This window comes from Hyla sarda, chromosome 5, assembly GCF_029499605.1.
Source record: "Hyla sarda isolate aHylSar1 chromosome 5, aHylSar1.hap1, whole genome shotgun sequence".
Taxonomy (NCBI): domain Eukaryota; kingdom Metazoa; phylum Chordata; class Amphibia; order Anura; family Hylidae; genus Hyla; species Hyla sarda.
Window position 1 is genome coordinate 14335172 of NC_079193.1, and position 17803 is coordinate 14352974.

A 17803-nucleotide genomic window follows, 5' to 3' on the forward strand; every position below is an offset into this window, starting at 1 on the left:
ATACCTTTGGATGAGTAGAAGGGAGCAGTGTGTGAAATGTTATAAGTCGTCTCGGGACAAGATAAAGAATAATAAATGTAATTCATAATAATTGTAAAAAAAAAAAAAAGATTTCACATATTCCCAAAAGCAAAACATGACGCTAAAGAAGAGACTTCAGCAAAGCTCAGAGGAGCGAACTGAGGAATTCACCGACTCCAAAAATCTGCAAGAAGAAAATAGAAAATAAAGAAATCTACATAATCTAAATATAGATCCATTCATCATAGAGAAATGTAACATGTATCCAGTGTAAACACCATCAATCCCTGTATGGAGAAGACTTGTCACACATTAGGATAGTGATCCAAACACAAATAACATGTTACATCATATTGTGTATTATTGGTGTTATAGTCTTCTACTATGGGAATTGTATTATCGTTTATTTCCTTTATTTATAGTAGTTAATTGTGTTTAGATCACAAGACTAATGTGTGACATGTCTCATCCAGATAGTGATTAATGGTGTTTACAGTAGCTATATGCCTGTATTATAATATTATATTCTTGTATATAGGAGACAGTATTATAGTAGTTATATTCTTGTATATAGTGTTACGCCGAGCGCTCCGGGTCCCCGCTCCTCCCCGGAGCGCTCGCTTCACTCTCCCCGCGGCAGCGCTCCGGTCACGTCCTCTGACCCGGGGCGCTGCGATTCCGCTGCCAGCCGGGATGCGATTCGCGATGCGGGTAGCGCCCGCTCGCGATGCGCACCCCGGCTCCCCTACCTGACTCGCTCTCCGTCTGTTCTGTCCCGGCGCGCGCGGCCCCGCTCCCTAGGGCGCGCGCGCGCCGGGTCTCTGCGATTTAAAGGGCCACTGCGCCGCTGATTGGCGCAGTGGTTCCAATTAGTGGTTACACCTGTGCACTTCCCTGTGTCACCTCGCTTCCCCTTCACTCCCTCGCCGGATCTTGTTGCCTTAGTGCCAGTGAAAGCGTTCCTTGTGTGTTCTTTGCCTGTGTTTCCAGACCTTCTGCCGTTGCCCCTGACTACGATCCTTGCTGCCTGCCCCGACCTTCTGCTACGTCCGACCTTGCTTTTGCCTACTCCCTTGTACCGCGCCTATCTTCAGCAGCCAGAGAGGTGAGCCGTTGCTAGTGGATACGACCTGGTCACTACCGCCGCAGCAAGACCATCCCGCTTTGCGGCGGGCTCTGGTGAAAACCAGTAGTGGCTTAGAACCGGTCCACTAGCACGGTCCACGCCAATCCCTCTCTGGCACAGAGGATCCACTACCTGCCAGCCGGCATCGTGACAGTAGATCCGGCCATGGATCCCGCTGAAGTTCCTCTGCCAGTTGTCGCTGACCTCACCACGGTGGTCGCCCAGCAGTCACAACAGATAGCGCAACAAGGCCAACAGCTGTCTCAACTGACCGTTATGCTACAACAGTTACTACCACAGCTTCAGCAGTCATCTCCTCCGCCAGCTCCTGCACCTCCTCCGCAGCGAGTGGCCGCTCCTGGGATACGCTTATCCTTGCCGGATAAATTTGATGGGGACTCTAAGTTTTGCCGTGGCTTTCTTTCCCAATGTTCCCTGCATCTGGAGATGATGTCGGACCTGTTTCCCACTGAAAGGTCTAAGGTGGCTTTCGTAGTCAGCCTTCTGTCCGGAAAAGCCCTGTCATGGGCCACACCGCTCTGGGACCGCAATGACCCCGTCACTGCCTCTGTACACTCCTTCTTCTCGGAAATCCGAAGTGTCTTTGAGGAACCTGCCCGAGCCTCTTCTGCTGAGACTGCCCTGTTGAACCTGGTCCAGGGTAATTCTTCCGTTGGCGAGTATGCCGTACAATTCCGTACTCTTGCTTCAGAATTGTCCTGGAATAATGAGGCCCTCTGCGCGACCTTCAAAAAAGGCCTATCCAGCAACATTAAAGATGTTCTGGCCGCACGAGAAATTCCTGCTAATCTACATGAACTTATTCACCTAGCCACTCGCATTGACATGCGTTTTTCCGAAAGGCGTCAGGAACTCCGCCAAGATATGGACTCTGTTCGCACGAGGCGTTTCTTCTCCTCGGCTCCTCTCTCCTCTGGTCCCCTGCAATCTGTTCCTGTGCCTCCCGCCGTGGAGGCTATGCAGGTCGACCGGTCTCGCCTGACACCTCAAGAGAGGACACGACGCCGTATGGAGAACCTCTGCCTGTACTGTGCTAGTACCGAACACTTCCTGAGAGATTGTCCTATCCGTCCTCCCCGCCTGGAAAGACGTACGCTGACTCCGCACAAAGGTGAGACAGTCCTTGATGTCTACTCAGCTTCTCCACGTCTTACTGTGCCTGTGCGGATGTCTGCCTCTGCCTTCTCCTTCTCTACAGTGGCCTTCTTGGACTCTGGATCTGCAGGAAATTTTATTTTGGCCTCTCTCGTCAACAGGTTCAACATCCCGGTGACCAGTCTCGCCAGACCCCTCTACATCAATTGTGTAAATAATGAAAGATTGGACTGTACCATACGTTTCCGCACGGAGCCCCTTCTTATGAGCATCGGATCTCATCATGAGAGGATTGAACTTTTGGTCCTCCCCAATTGCACCTCGGAAATTCTCCTTGGACTTCCCTGGCTTCAACTTCATTCCCCTACCCTGGATTGGTCCACTGGGGAGATCAAGAGTTGGGGGTCCTCTTGTTCCAAGAACTGTCTAAAACCGGTTCCCAGTAACCCTTGCCGTAACTCTGTGGTTCCTCCAGTAACCGGTCTCCCTAAGGCCTATATGGACTTCGCGGATGTTTTCTGCAAAAAACAAGCTGAGACTCTACCTCCTCACAGGCCTTATGATTGCCCTATCGACCTCCTCCCGGGCACTACTCCACCCCGGGGCAGAATTTATCCTCTCTCTGCCCCAGAGACTCTTGCCATGTCCGAATACGTCCAGGAGAATCTAAAAAAGGGCTTTATCCGTAAATCCTCCTCTCCTGCCGGAGCCGGATTTTTCTTTGTGTCCAAAAAGGATGGCTCCCTACGTCCTTGCATTGACTACCGCGGTCTTAATAAAATCACGGTTAAGAACCGCTACCCCTTACCCCTCATCTCTGAACTCTTTGATCGCCTCCAAGGTGCCCACATCTTCACTAAATTGGACTTAAGAGGCGCCTATAACCTCATCCGCATCAGAGAGGGGGACGAGTGGAAAACGGCATTTAACACCAGAGATGGACACTTTGAGTATCTGGTCATGCCCTTTGGACTGTGCAACGCCCCTGCCGTCTTCCAAGACTTTGTCAATGAAATTTTTCGTGATCTGTTATACTCCTGTGTTGTTGTATATCTGGACGATATCCTAATTTTTTCTGCCAATCTAGAAGAACACCGCCAGCATGTCCGTATGGTTCTTCAGAGACTTCGTGACAACCAACTCTATGCCAAAATTGAGAAATGTCTGTTTGAATGCCAATCTCTTCCTTTTCTAGGATATTTGGACTCTGGCCAGGGACTACAGATGGATCCAGACAAACTCTCTGCCGTCTTAGATTGGCCACGCCCCTCCGGACTCCGTGCTATCCAACGCTTTTTGGGGTTCGCCAATTATTACAGGCAATTTATTCCACATTTTTCTACCATTGTGGCTCCTATCGTGGCTTTAACCAAAAAAAATGCTGATCCCAAGTCCTGGCCTCCTCAAGCAGAAGACGCCTTTAAACGACTCAAGTCTGCCTTTTCTTCGGCTCCCGTCCTCTCCAGACCTGACCCTTCCAAACCCTTCCTATTGGAGGTTGATGCCTCCTCAGTGGGAGCTGGAGCTGTTCTTCTACAAAAAAATTCTTCCGGGCATGCTGTCACTTGTGGTTTTTTCTCTAGGACCTTCTCTCCAGCGGAGAGGAACTACTCCATCGGGGATCGAGAGCTTCTAGCCATTAAATTAGCACTTGAGGAATGGAGGCATCTGCTGGAGGGATCAAGTTCTCCTGTTATTATCTACACCGACCACAAGAACCTCTCCTACCTCCAGTCTGCCCAACGGCTGAATCCTCGCCAGGCCCGGTGGTCTCTGTTCTTTGCCCGATTTAATTTTGAGATTCACTTTCGTCCTGCCGATAAGAACATTAGGGCCGATGCTCTCTCTCGTTCCTCGGATGCCTCAGAAGTTGAACTCTCTCCGCAACACATCATTCCACCTGACTGCCTGATCTCCACTTCTCCTGCCTCCATCAGGCAGACTCCTCCAGGAAAGACCTTTGTTTCTCCTCGCCAACGCCTCGGAATCCTCAAATGGGGTCACTCCTCCCATCTCGCAGGTCATGCGGGTATCAAGAAATCTGTGCAACTCATCTCCCGCTTCTATTGGTGGCCGACTCTGGAGACGGATGTTGTGGACTTTGTGCGAGCCTGCACTATCTGTGCCCGGGATAAGACTCCTCGCCAGAAGCCCGCTGGTTTTCTTCATCCTCTGCCTGTCCCCGAACAGCCTTGGTCTCTGATTGGTATGGATTTTATTACTGATTTACCCCCTTCCCGTGGCAACACTGTTATTTGGGTGGTCGTTGATCGATTCTCCAAAATGGCACATTTCATCCCTCTTCCTGGTCTTCCTTCAGCGCCTCAGTTGGCTAAACAATTCTTTGTACACATTTTTCGTCTTCACGGGTTGCCTACGCAGATTGTCTCGGATAGAGGCGTCCAATTCGTGTCTAAATTCTGGAGGGCTCTCTGTAAACAACTCAAGATTAAATTAAATTTTTCTTCTGCATATCATCCCCAGTCCAATGGACAAGTAGAAAGGATTAACCAGATCTTGGGTGATTATTTGCGACATTTTGTTTCCTCCCGCCAGGATGACTGGGCAGATCTCCTCCCATGGGCCGAATTCTCGTATAACTTCAGGGTCTCTGAGTCTTCCTCCAAATCCCCATTTTTCGTGGTGTACGGCCGTCACCCTCTTCCCCCCCTCCCTACTCCCTTGCCCTCTGGTCTGCCCGCTGTGGATGAAATTTCTCGTGACCTTTCCATCATATGGAGAGAGACCCAAAATTCTCTCTTACAGGCTTCATCACGCATGAAGAAGTTCGCGGATAAGAAAAGAAGAGCTCCCCCCGTTTTTTCCCCTGGAGACAAGGTATGGCTCTCCGCTAAATATGTCCGCTTCCGTGTCCCTAGCTACAAGTTGGGACCACGCTATCTTGGTCCTTTCAAAATTTTGTGTCAAATTAATCCTGTCTCTTATAAACTTCTTCTTCCTCCCTCTCTTCGTATCCCTAATGCCTTTCACGTCTCTCTTCTCAAACCACTCATCCTCAACCGTTTTTCTCCCAAGTCTGTTCCTCCCACTCCTGTTTCCGGCTCCTCGGACATCTTCTCGGTCAAAGAAATTTTAGCTGCCAAAAAGGTCAGAGGGAGAAATTTTTTTTTAGTGGACTGGGAGGGTTGTGGTCCTGAAGAGAGATCCTGGGAACCTGAGGACAACATCCTAGACAAAAGTCTGCTCCTCAGGTTCTCAGGCTCTAAGAAGAGGGGGAGACCCAAGGGGGGGGGTACTGTTACGCCGAGCGCTCCGGGTCCCCGCTCCTCCCCGGAGCGCTCGCTTCACTCTCCCCGCGGCAGCGCTCCGGTCACGTCCTCTGACCCGGGGCGCTGCGATTCCGCTGCCAGCCGGGATGCGATTCGCGATGCGGGTAGCGCCCGCTCGCGATGCGCACCCCGGCTCCCCTACCTGACTCGCTCTCCGTCTGTTCTGTCCCGGCGCGCGCGGCCCCGCTCCCTAGGGCGCGCGCGCGCCGGGTCTCTGCGATTTAAAGGGCCACTGCGCCGCTGATTGGCGCAGTGGTTCCAATTAGTGGTTACACCTGTGCACTTCCCTGTGTCACCTCGCTTCCCCTTCACTCCCTCGCCGGATCTTGTTGCCTTAGTGCCAGTGAAAGCGTTCCTTGTGTGTTCTTTGCCTGTGTTTCCAGACCTTCTGCCGTTGCCCCTGACTACGATCCTTGCTGCCTGCCCCGACCTTCTGCTACGTCCGACCTTGCTTTTGCCTACTCCCTTGTACCGCGCCTATCTTCAGCAGCCAGAGAGGTGAGCCGTTGCTAGTGGATACGACCTGGTCACTACCGCCGCAGCAAGACCATCCCGCTTTGCGGCGGGCTCTGGTGAAAACCAGTAGTGGCTTAGAACCGGTCCACTAGCACGGTCCACGCCAATCCCTCTCTGGCACAGAGGATCCACTACCTGCCAGCCGGCATCGTGACATATAGGAGCAGTATTATAGTAGTTATGTTCTTGTATATAGGAGGCAGTATTATAGTAGTTATATTCTTGTATATAGGAGCAGTATTATATTAGTTATATTCTTGTATATAGGAGCAGTATTATAGTAGTTATATTCTTGTATATAGGAGCAGTATTATAGTAGTTATATTCTTGTATATAGGAGCAGTATTATAGTAGTTATATTCTTGTATATAGGAGCAGTATTATAGTAGTTATATTCTTGTATATAGGAGCAGTATTATAATATTATATTCTTGTATATAGGAGACAGTATTATAGTAGTTATATTCTTGTATATAGGAGCAGTGTTAAAGTAGATATATTCTTGTATATAGGAGCAGTATTATAGTAGTTATATTCTTGTATATAGGAACAGTATTATAGTAGTTATATTCTTGTATATAGGAGCAGTATTCTAGTAGTTATATTCTTGTATATAGGAGCAGTATTATAGTAGTTATATTCTTGTATATAGGAGCAGTATTATAGTAGATATATTCTTGTATATAGGAGTAGTATTATAGTAGTTATATAGTAGTTATATATAGGAGGCAGTATTATAGTAGTTATATTCTTGTATATAGGGGGGCAGTATTATAGTAGTTATATTCTTGTATATAGGAGCAGTATTATAGTAGTTATATTCTTGTATATAGGAGCAGTATTATAGTAATTATATTCTTGTATATAGGAGGCAGTATTATAGCAGTTATATTCTTGTATATAGGAGCAGTATTATAGTAGTTATATTCTTGTATATAGGAGTAGTATTATAGTAGTTATATTCTTGTATATAGGAGCAGTATTATAGTAGTTATATTCTTGTATATAGGAGGAGTATTATAGTAGTTATATTCTTGTATATAGGGGGGCAGTATTATAGTAGTTATATTCTTGTATATAGGAGCAGTATTATAGTAGTTATATTCTTGTATATAGGAGCAGTATTATAGTAATTATATTCTTGTATATAGGAGGCAGTATTATAGCAGTTATATTCTTGTATATAGGAGCAGTATTATAGTAGTTATATTCTTGTATATAGGAGCAGTATTATAGTGGTTATATTCTTGTATATAGACAGTATTATAGTAGTTATATTCTTGTATATAGGAGGCAGTATTATAGTAGTTATATAGTAGTTATATATAGGAGGCAGTATTATAGTAGTTATATTCTTGTATATAGGAGCAGTATTATAGTAATTATATTCTTGTATATAGGAGGCAGTATTATAGTAGTTATATTCTTGTATATAGGAGCAGTATTATAGTAGTTATATTCTTGTATATAGGAGGAGTATTATAGTAATTATATTCTTGTATATAGGAGGCAGTATTATAGTAGTTATATTCTTGTATATAGGAGCAGTATTATAGTAGTTATATTCTTGTATATAGGAGCAGTATTATAGAGATATATTCTTGTATATAGGAGGCAGTATTATTGTAGTTATATTCTTTTATATAGGAGCAGTATTATAGTAGTTATATTCTTGTATATAGGAGCAGTATTATTGTAGTTATATTCTTGTATATAGGAGCAGTATTATTGTAGTTATATTCTTGTATAGAGGAGCAGTATTATAGTAGTTATATTCTTGTATATAGGAGCAGTATTATAGTAGTTATATTCTTGTATATAGGAGCAGTATTATAGTAGTTATATTCTTGCATATAGGAGCAGTATTATAGTAGTTATATTCTTGTATATAGGAGCAGTATTATAGTAGTTATATTCTTGTATATAGGAGCAGATACAAAGCAGAGGACAATTCACAGTAACTGTACCCATATATCTTCCCTTACCCCTCATTCGGGTTGATGCGCTCCTATAACAGCTTTGTTCCTTATCATTTATTGATGCAGATGGTATATGATGTTGTCTCAGGAGCGCGGTGTTCGTGCTGCAGTCGTATTCTGTCTTCCAGACCTTGAAGGGTTTTTCATAAATTACATTATTTGTTATTAACATTATCAAACAGTCGGAGTAGTTTGTGAGAACCCACCCACGTCCTTATTGTATCCATGGCCCTTCTTCTGTATGACACAACTCATAAAAGGATTACCATGTGCGTGTAGCATTGCAGTATACGAATCGTCATAGCAACTGGGAATGTGTAATAACGAGTAGTTAGTTTGGATTTTATGCCACAAAGTTTGCGCTGCTCTAGAAAGCACGATCTCCGCATGCTGCAATCTGCTGCATCCCCCACCGCTCCCATTGTGTTGTGTGTTGGTGTGACGTCCATTGTTAAAACACGTCAGGTGGCCGTGGTGTAAGCTAAATATATTGCTTAATTTGTTTGTTTTTCGCAATTTGAACCCAAAAGCAAGTACAGGATTGTATCATCCTAAGGAAAATAAAAAAAACAATAATACTATGAAAACTGCAGAGAAGACTAAATATTTGGGAAGACCATCCCCCATCTAGACCAATTTATTTCTGTGACCTATTCTGCTCCTATTACCATAGATCAGTGTTTCCCAACCAGGGTGCCTCCAGCTGTTGCAAAACCAGAACTCCTAGCATGCCCGGACAGCCGAAGGCTGTCCGGGCATGCTGGGAGTTGTAGTTTTGCAACTGCTGTAGGCACCCTGGTTGGGAAACATGACCATAGTAGCTGCCCCTCTATAGACAGCCCCCCCCCCCTTTATGCCATTTGCCATTACCAAATGCCATTTTACAAACATTTTACACTTAGAACTCCCTTAAAAAACACCACATATTGGATCTATATGTGGTCTGAATAATCTAAAAGCAGTTTCACTGCACCGAGTTACCAAAATCTAGAAGAAGAAGGAGATTTACAGGGGACATCAAGGTAGAGATGCTGCCAGCATTGTGCCGTATCATTGGATTTGAGAGAACGATAGGAGAAGCATTTCCAGGACCAGCAAACATTATTGGATAAGAGGTAGGAGGAGGGAGGCTGTCAGAGACTGGGAGGGCGAAGCTCAACGCAACAATGGGGAGAAGAGTCATGATGGGGACCAGGAATTAGAGGGAGCCATGCTGGGGACCAGGAGTGAGAGGGGAGCCATGCTGGGGACCAGGAATGAGAGCAGAGCCATGGTGGGGATCAGTAATAAGAAGGAAGCCATGGTGGGGACCAAGAATGAGATAGGGAGCATGGTGGGGATCAGGAATGAGATAGGGAGCCATGCTGGGGATCAGGAATGAAAAAGGAGCCATGCTGGGGATCAGGAATGAGAGGGGAGCCATGCTGGGGATCAGGAATGAAAAAGGAGCCATGCTGGGGATCAGGAATGAAAAAGGAGCCATGCTGGGGATCAGGAATGAGAGGGGAGCCATGCTGGGGATCAGGAATGAGAAGGGAGCCATGGTGGGGACCAGAAATGAGATAGTGAGCCATGCTGGGGATCAGGAATGAGATAGTGAGCCATGGTGGGGATCAGGAATGAAAAAGGAACCATGCTGGGGATCAGGAATGAGAGGGGAGCCATGCTGGGACCAGAAATGATAGGGGAGCCATGCTGGGGACCAGAAATGAGAGGGGAGCCATGCTGGGGATCAGGAATGAGAGAGGAGCCATGCTAGGGATCAGGAATGGGAGGGGTAGCCATGCTGGGGATCAGGAATGAGAAGGGAGCCACGGTGGGGATCAGGAATCAGAAGGAATCCATGGTGGGGACCAGGAATGAGATAGGGAGCCATGCTGGGGATCGGGAATGAGAGGGGAGCCATACTGGGGACCAGAAATGAGATGGGAGACATTCTGGGGATTAGAAATGAGAGGGGAACCATGCTGGGGATCGGGAATGAGAAGGGAGCCATGGTGGGGACCAGGAATGAGATAGGGAGCCATGCTGGGGATCAGGAATGAGAGGGGAGCCATGCTGGGGATCAAGAAGGAGAGGGAAGCCATGCAGGGGATTAGAAATGAGAGGGGAACCATGCTGGGGACCAAGAATGAGAGGGGAGCCATGCTGGGGACCAAGAATGAGAGGGGAGCCATGCTGGGGACCAAGAATGAGAGGGGAGCCATGGTGGGAACCATGAATGAGATGATCCTTGCTGCGGAGGAAAAATGAAGAGGGAGCCATTCTGGGGACCAGGAATGAGAGGAAAGCCATCAGGGCCGACCCAAGAAAATGTGCTGCCTGGGTTTAAGAGTGAAGTGATCAAAAAGCCAGAACTATAAAAACTTTGTAGGGGGGTCAGAACTTTTTTTTATTTTTTTACGTTTTTTTTTTATTTTTTATTTATTTTTATCCATAAAAAGAAACCTACATTTTGGAACCATTGGGAATTGTACTGATCGATATAATAAACTTAGAATATCTGTTTTATCGTATTGTGATAAAAAATATATAATTCCCTCAACATTGTGTAATTCTATATAAATATATTTACGGTATTTTGCTTCGTTTAAATTTTGCACTACATATAATTTATTTCTGGCTCCGTAATGCATTATACGATAAAAGAAACTGCGCTAATGAAAAGTACAACTTGTCCCGCAATAAAAAAAATAAATAAATAAAACTGCTTTGTTTGTGGAAAAATTCAAAGATATGCATCTTAAATGGGTACTCCGCTGCTCAGCGTTTGGAACAAACTGTTCCAAATGCTGGAGTCAGCGCCAGGAACTCATGACATCATAGCCCCGCCCCCCTCATGACGTCACGCCCCTCTCCCTCAATGCAAGTCTATGGGAGGGGGTGTGACGGCTGTCACGCCCCCTCCCATAGACTTGAATTTAGGGGGCGGGGCTATGAAGTATCGAGCTCCCGTCTCCAGCGTTCTGAACAGTTTGTTCCAAACGCTGAGCAGCTGAGTACCCCTTTAAGATGTGAGAAGGAAGGAAACATGAGCCACAAATCAAAATTTGAGGGGTTGTGAAGGGGTTAAATAAGCACTCTTGCTTAAATTGTGCAGCACAGGCTATTGTTAGAGAATAATGTAGAGTATTGTTTAATAATGTAGAGGATCTGCCTCTATGCCTTGTGCTTACCTGTTTTAGTTGATGTTGCAGGTATGGGGGTTTTGTGCAACACTGATTGCGATTTCATTTCTCAAATGATTTCCTAATGCTGCCTACATTTCCCATGAATCCTCTGGCTTTGCAGACAGAAGGGGTGTAGTCTGATCACTGCACTTGGTCATGCTGGAGGTCACCCAAGTAAACTGATTTGACTCATAAGTGGGTTTAGGGTCAGTTCACAATATGTAAAGTTTTGATGCCTTTTCTTATATAAAGTATGTTTTTTAAAGAAATATTGTCATGAGGAGGAAGGTATTTGGGGGCAAACAGGAGGGATCCGACTGGTGGTGATGTAATTCTGTAGTTCACAGAAGGTCAGCTGACCCAGGTTTTGTAATGGAAAGAATCCAGGCACTCGTAGGAATAATGCTTCTTCTGTATTTTATTATGGCATGCAATATTACAGCAAATGAATCTGGATATGCTGAACATAGTGTAAAATGGTAACTATTTTTTATTTGAGGACACCTTTTATGTGCAACGCAGAGGTTCTGCGTTGGGGTTCTGCGATGCCCCCCCCCCCCCATATGCTAATGTGTATATATGTATATATATATATATATATATATATATATATATATGTGTATATATATATATATATATATATATATATATATATCATGGTTCGAGGAACAGTTTGTATATTGTAATGAGCTATTTAGGACACATGCCAAGACATGGCGACGCTTTATTGATGACGTTTTGTTGATGACGTTTTATTGATGATATCATATGCATATGGCAGGGGCCACGTTCGACTCTGGATTTTTTTTTTGATCATTTGAATGACATCTGGGATGAATTAAAATTCACAATGGATACTGTGCAGGTTAATTTTTTGGATACCCTCCTACTGAAGGATGGCCAGGTTGGTCTGTATAGAGACCTCTATCAGAAACCAACAGATAAAAATAGCTTGTTATGCTATACCCCCCAGCTATTAAAAACTCTATTCCTTTCTCTTAGAAACAGAGGATTCAGAGAATTGTTACAGACCCTTCCATAAGAGAGATACGCTTAGGGGAATATCCAACAAATTTTGTGAGAGGATACCCCAACAGGGTGATAAATGCCATTTCCATAGGTAGACCCCGGGAGAATAGATCTATGGAGAATTGTGTCCCACTTGTCAGAATGTATCACCGTTTGATGGGTAAGATTGATGCGGTTATATGTGCACATTGGCCAATTTTAGGTAAAGCATACCCTGAAATACAGGAGTTTCAGAATACCCCTTTGGTGTGTAACAAACGTCTCCCGAACCACAAAGATAAATTAATTCGTGCAGATGTGGGATCCAATAAGAAATCAAATCAAACCCTTCTGAGTACCAGAAAATTTGGTACATCTCCATGTTTAAATTGTGCTCAGTGCAGCAATATAATCAGGGGGATAGAATTGTACATCCTCATACAGGTCAAGTTTTCCCAGTAAAAGTTTTTTTTTATGTGTAAATCAAAAAACGTTATCTACTTGATTAAAGGGGTACTCCGGTGGCAAACATTTTTTTTTCATCATTTTACATCATCAACTGTTGCCAGAAAGTTAAACAGATTTGTAAATGACTTCAATAAAAAAAAATCTTTACCCTTCCAGTACTTTTTAGCAGCTGTATGCTACAGAGGAAATTCTTTTCTTTTTTAATTTTCTTTTTGTCTTGTCCGTCGTGCTCTCGCCTGACACCTGATGCCCGTATAGAGGTGTCAGCAGAGAGCACTGTGGACAAGACAAAAAAGAAAAGAATTTCCTCTGTAGCATACAGCTGCTAAAAAGTACTGGAAGGGTAAAGATTTTTATATTGAAGTAATTTACAAATCTGTTCAACTTTCTGGCACCAGTTGATTTAAAAAAAAAAACAAATGTTTTCCACCGGAGTAGCCTTTTAAGTGTTCATGCAGTCTCCTATACGTTGGGGAAACATCCCAGCGTGTAGGAGACCGCATAAATAGACACAAGTCAACAATCCGTTGTAATGATTTACTATTCCTGATACCTGCACATTTCAAAAAGATGGGGCATAACATTGCACAATTGCAGTTTCAGGTTATATGTGGGTAAGTAATTGGCTCAGTGATAGGAAACAGAGGGTGGTTATTAATGATACTTATTCTGATTGGGTGACTGTTACTAGTGGGGACCACAGGGGTCAGTCTTGGGTCCTGTCCTATTTAATATATTCATTAATGACCTTGTAGAGGGGTTGAATAGTAAAGTAGCAATCTTTGCAGATGATACTAAACTCTGTAAAGCGGTAAACACTATAAAGGACAGTGCACTATATATAGTAGATAACACAATAGAGGACAGTGCACTGTAAGAAATAGATCTGGATAAGTTGAAAGTTTGGGCTTGGAAGTGGCAGATGAGGTAACACTGATAAATGTAAGGTAATGCACATGGGGAGGAAAAATCCGGGCTGGGATTATGTATTAAATGGGAGAACACTTGGGATGACTAACGTGGAAAAGGACTTAGGAGTCTTAGTTAATAGTAAATTTAGCTGTAGTGACCAGTGTCCGTCAGCTGCTGCCAAGGCAAATAAAATCATGGGGGGCATCAATGGGGGCATAGATGCGCACGACAAGGAAATAATTCTACCACTGTACAAATCACTAGTCAGACCACACATAGAATACTGTGTACAGTACTGGTCAGACCACACATAGAATACTGTGTACAGTACTGGTCAGACCACACATAGAATACTGTGTACAGTACTGGTCAGACCACACATAGAATACTGTGTACAGTACTGGTCAGACCACACATAGAATACTGTGTACAGTACTGGTCAGACCACACATAGAATACTGTGTACAGTACTGGTCAAACCACACATAGAATACTGTGTACAGTACTGGTCAGACCACACATAGAATACTGTGTACAGTACTGGTCAGACCACACATAGAATACTGTGTACAGTACTGGTCAGACCACACATGGAATACTGTGTACAGTACTGGTCAGACCACACATAGAATACTGTGTACAGTACTGGTCAGACCACACATGGAATACTGTGTGCAGTACTGGTCAGACCACACATAGAATACTGTGTGCAGTACTGGTCAGACCACACATGGAATACTGTGTACAGTACTGGTCAGACCACACATAGAATACTGTGTACAGTACTGGGTACCAGTGTACAAGAAATATATAGTGGAGCTGGAGAGGGTTTAAAGACGGGTAACCAGAGTAATACAGGGAATGGGAGGACTACAGTACCCAGAAAGATTATCAGAATTAGGGTTATTTAGTTTAGAAAAAAGGAGGCTTAGGGGAGACCTAATAACTATGTATAAATATATCAGGGGACAGTACAGAGATCTCTCCATGATCTATTTATACCCAGGACTGTATCTATAACAAGGGGGCATCCTCTACATATAGAGGAAAGAAGGTTTCTACACCAGCACAGACAAGGGTTCTTTACTGTAAGAGCAGTGAGACTGTGGAATTCTCTCCCGGAGGAGGTGGTGATGGGGAACTCTGTAGAAGAATTCAAAACGGGTCTGGATGCATTCTTGGAGAGTAATAACATTACAGGTTATGGATACTAGATTTATACAGACAGAACATTGATCCAGAGATTTATTCTGATGCCATATTTGGAGTCGGGAAGGGATTTTTTACCTCTAGTATGAGGGTTTTTTCCCTTCCCCTGGATCAACTCAACTCGGTAGGGACTCATTAGGGATATAGGTTGAACTTGATGGACTCTGGTCTTTTTTCAACCTTATGAACTATGGGGGGGATTCATCAACATCAGTGTATGGTAGATTTTTTTTTACCCCTTTCTGCTGCGTGTATTTGTCATTTAGCTGCGCAAAATTTACTATACTTGCGCACGGGTCTCTGTGAATCATGTGCAGTAATAGAATCCAGCCCATCTCAGCTCTTGAAAAAAATATAAGGCAGACTTGTCATGTGCTCGGAGCTGGTGTATATTTGCACAAAAAAAGACACTTGCGTTCTTTTTGTGCGCAAAAAAAAAAAAAGATACCGTTAGTAAATTCATGTCTACAGGAAAAACGGCTCTACGGTACACCTGAACGGTGACATATTTAGAAAAAGTTCCTCCAAAAAAGACACAAAAGAACGCAGGAAATATCCTTGCGCAAGATTTTGCGCAAGAGATTTTACCCCCACGCAGAGGAGGGATTATTAAAAAACTCCTATTGAGACAGGAACCACAGGGAATGAACCGGGACTACGAGATTAGCCATTTCGTGTAATTGTAATTTATTCCTGATTTTATTAATTCAAATTTTTCTTTTGTCCAGTATATATATGCATGATTTTTGTTTACAGAGACCAACTTGAATAGATAGAAATGGCGACTTTCACCATACAATCAATTATTTGGATCTATGTTACTTTGATTTATGTTTTTGTTTACTTGGTTTCTATGGTAACTAATGACGTATTAATTGGGTGCCTCTCATGTCTATATAAACAGGTGTTGATGTGAACATAATTGTGCAGTTGAGAAACGCCCGCCCCCTTGTGACGTCACACCCCGTCATGTGACGTCACGTCCCGCCCCCCTCAATGCAAGTCTATTGAAGGGGGCGTGATGCCCATCGCGCCCCCTTCCCATAGACTTTCATTGAGGGGACAGGCCATGATGTCACAAGGGGGCAGGCGTGAACACGGAAGCCCGCGATCTCTGCTGCCGCACCGCAATCAGGTGCACGGAGCGAACTTCACATGCCTCCGGTGCAGCAGACGGTGTTTAAAAGGAAAGCTGGGTGCTGCAGGGAGATCTCGGGGGGTCCTAGCAGCGGACACCGGCATTCAGGCATCTTATGCCCTAACCTTTGGACAGGGGATAAGATGTCTAGGGGTGGAGTACCCCTTTAAGCACTGTGGTTATTTTGTGAGTCACTTGTGATCATTACATGATTTAGTTACAACCATGAATCAAATGGATGGAGCTGTGCTGGAATGAAGCAGATAGCGCTTGAGGACACGTGATGATGAGGGTGCACGATATGGGCAAAAAGAACCTGGACTGTTTCTTTAAATGGTCAATTCAGTTCTGCAACAGACCACTAGAGGTGCTGTTCCTTTGGATTCAATAACAATATCTCTCCGTATGCTTTTCTTTTGGTATTTTTCCTGCTTTCAACTAAATTAATGTTATTGGAAGAAACTATGAAAAACCAAACTGGGCGTCCATTCATTCTGTCCCATAAAACCTGCAGTAGTCCTCCCAGACCCTCAGTAACCTAGACAGATTATGCTGCGACTCGGTCAATGAATGCTGCAACGTATAGTAAATATTCTCAGTGCCGCCTGTGACCATGAATATTTATCAGCTTGATTATCCCTCCACCTGCGGCGGTGCTGTATGCATTCCAGTATTGTCAGGGTTTTAGGCACTTTATAAATATTTGATCTGTTTGTTCTCGGTGTTGGCAGCTGAAGAGAAAATTATCGGAGGTCATTTCATGCTCCAAAATAACAATTTTGATGGCGGCCTGTGCTGGATCGTACGAGCCCGGCTATAGGCTTTTACAAAAAGGATCAAATATCATTGGAATAAGAAACCTTTAAAGGGGTACTCCGTTCAAAGACATCTTAACCCCTATCCATAGGATACGGGATAAGATGTCTGATCGTGGGGGTCCCGCCATGGCGGGACCCCCGCGATCAGACATCTTATCCCCTATCCTATGGATAGGGAATAAGATGTCTAGCAGCAGAGCACCCCTTTAAATACAGAGTTACTGAACCTTCAGCTGTACGAGAACTACAACTCTCATCATGCCTTAACAGCCGGCGTAACCGGAATTCCGGTTTGGCAACAGCACTGCATGAGACTAGAAACAGTGCCACTCTTGTCAGTGTGTGGTTTTGAAGCTCAGCCGCTTGGAGAGAATAGGTCTAAATTGCAATACCAGACAGAGCCCATGGACAACAGTGGCACTGTTTCCTAAAAAGGCAACAGGGTTTTTTTTTTTATCTTACTACGGCTATAATTTTTTGCGGGTAACAAGAATTTGGTACATATTTTAATGTGTAGGCTAAAACTGGTGGGATCACTGTGTACATACATTATTTTACTTATCCTGTACTGATCCTGAGTTATATCCTGTATTATACTCCAGAGCTGTAGTCACTATTCTGCTGATGTGGTCACTGTGTACATACATTATTTTACTTATCCTGTACTGATCCTGAGTTATATCCTGTATTATATTCCAGAGCTGTACTCACTATTCTGCTGGTGAGGTCACTGTGTACATACATTACATTACTTATCCTGTACTGATCCTGAGTTATATCCTGTATTATACTCCAGAGCTGCACTCACTATTCTGCTGGTGAGGTCACTGTGTACATACATTACATTACTTATCCTGTACTGATCCTGAGTTATATCCTGTATTATACTCCAGAGCTGTACTCACTATTCTGCTGGTGTGATCACTGTGTACATACAATACATTACTTATCCTGTACTGATCCTGAGTTATATCTTGTATTGTACTCCAGAGCTGTACTCACTATTCTGCTGGTGTGGTCACTGTGTACATA

General features: G+C 44.1%; 1 protein-coding gene across 1 annotated transcript in view; it reads left to right on the forward strand.

Annotated features, from left to right (window-relative positions):
- DGKB (diacylglycerol kinase beta) overlaps positions 1–17803 on the forward strand; it is a 579157-nt gene that overhangs the window by 98121 nt on the left and 463233 nt on the right. The window lies entirely within an intron of this gene.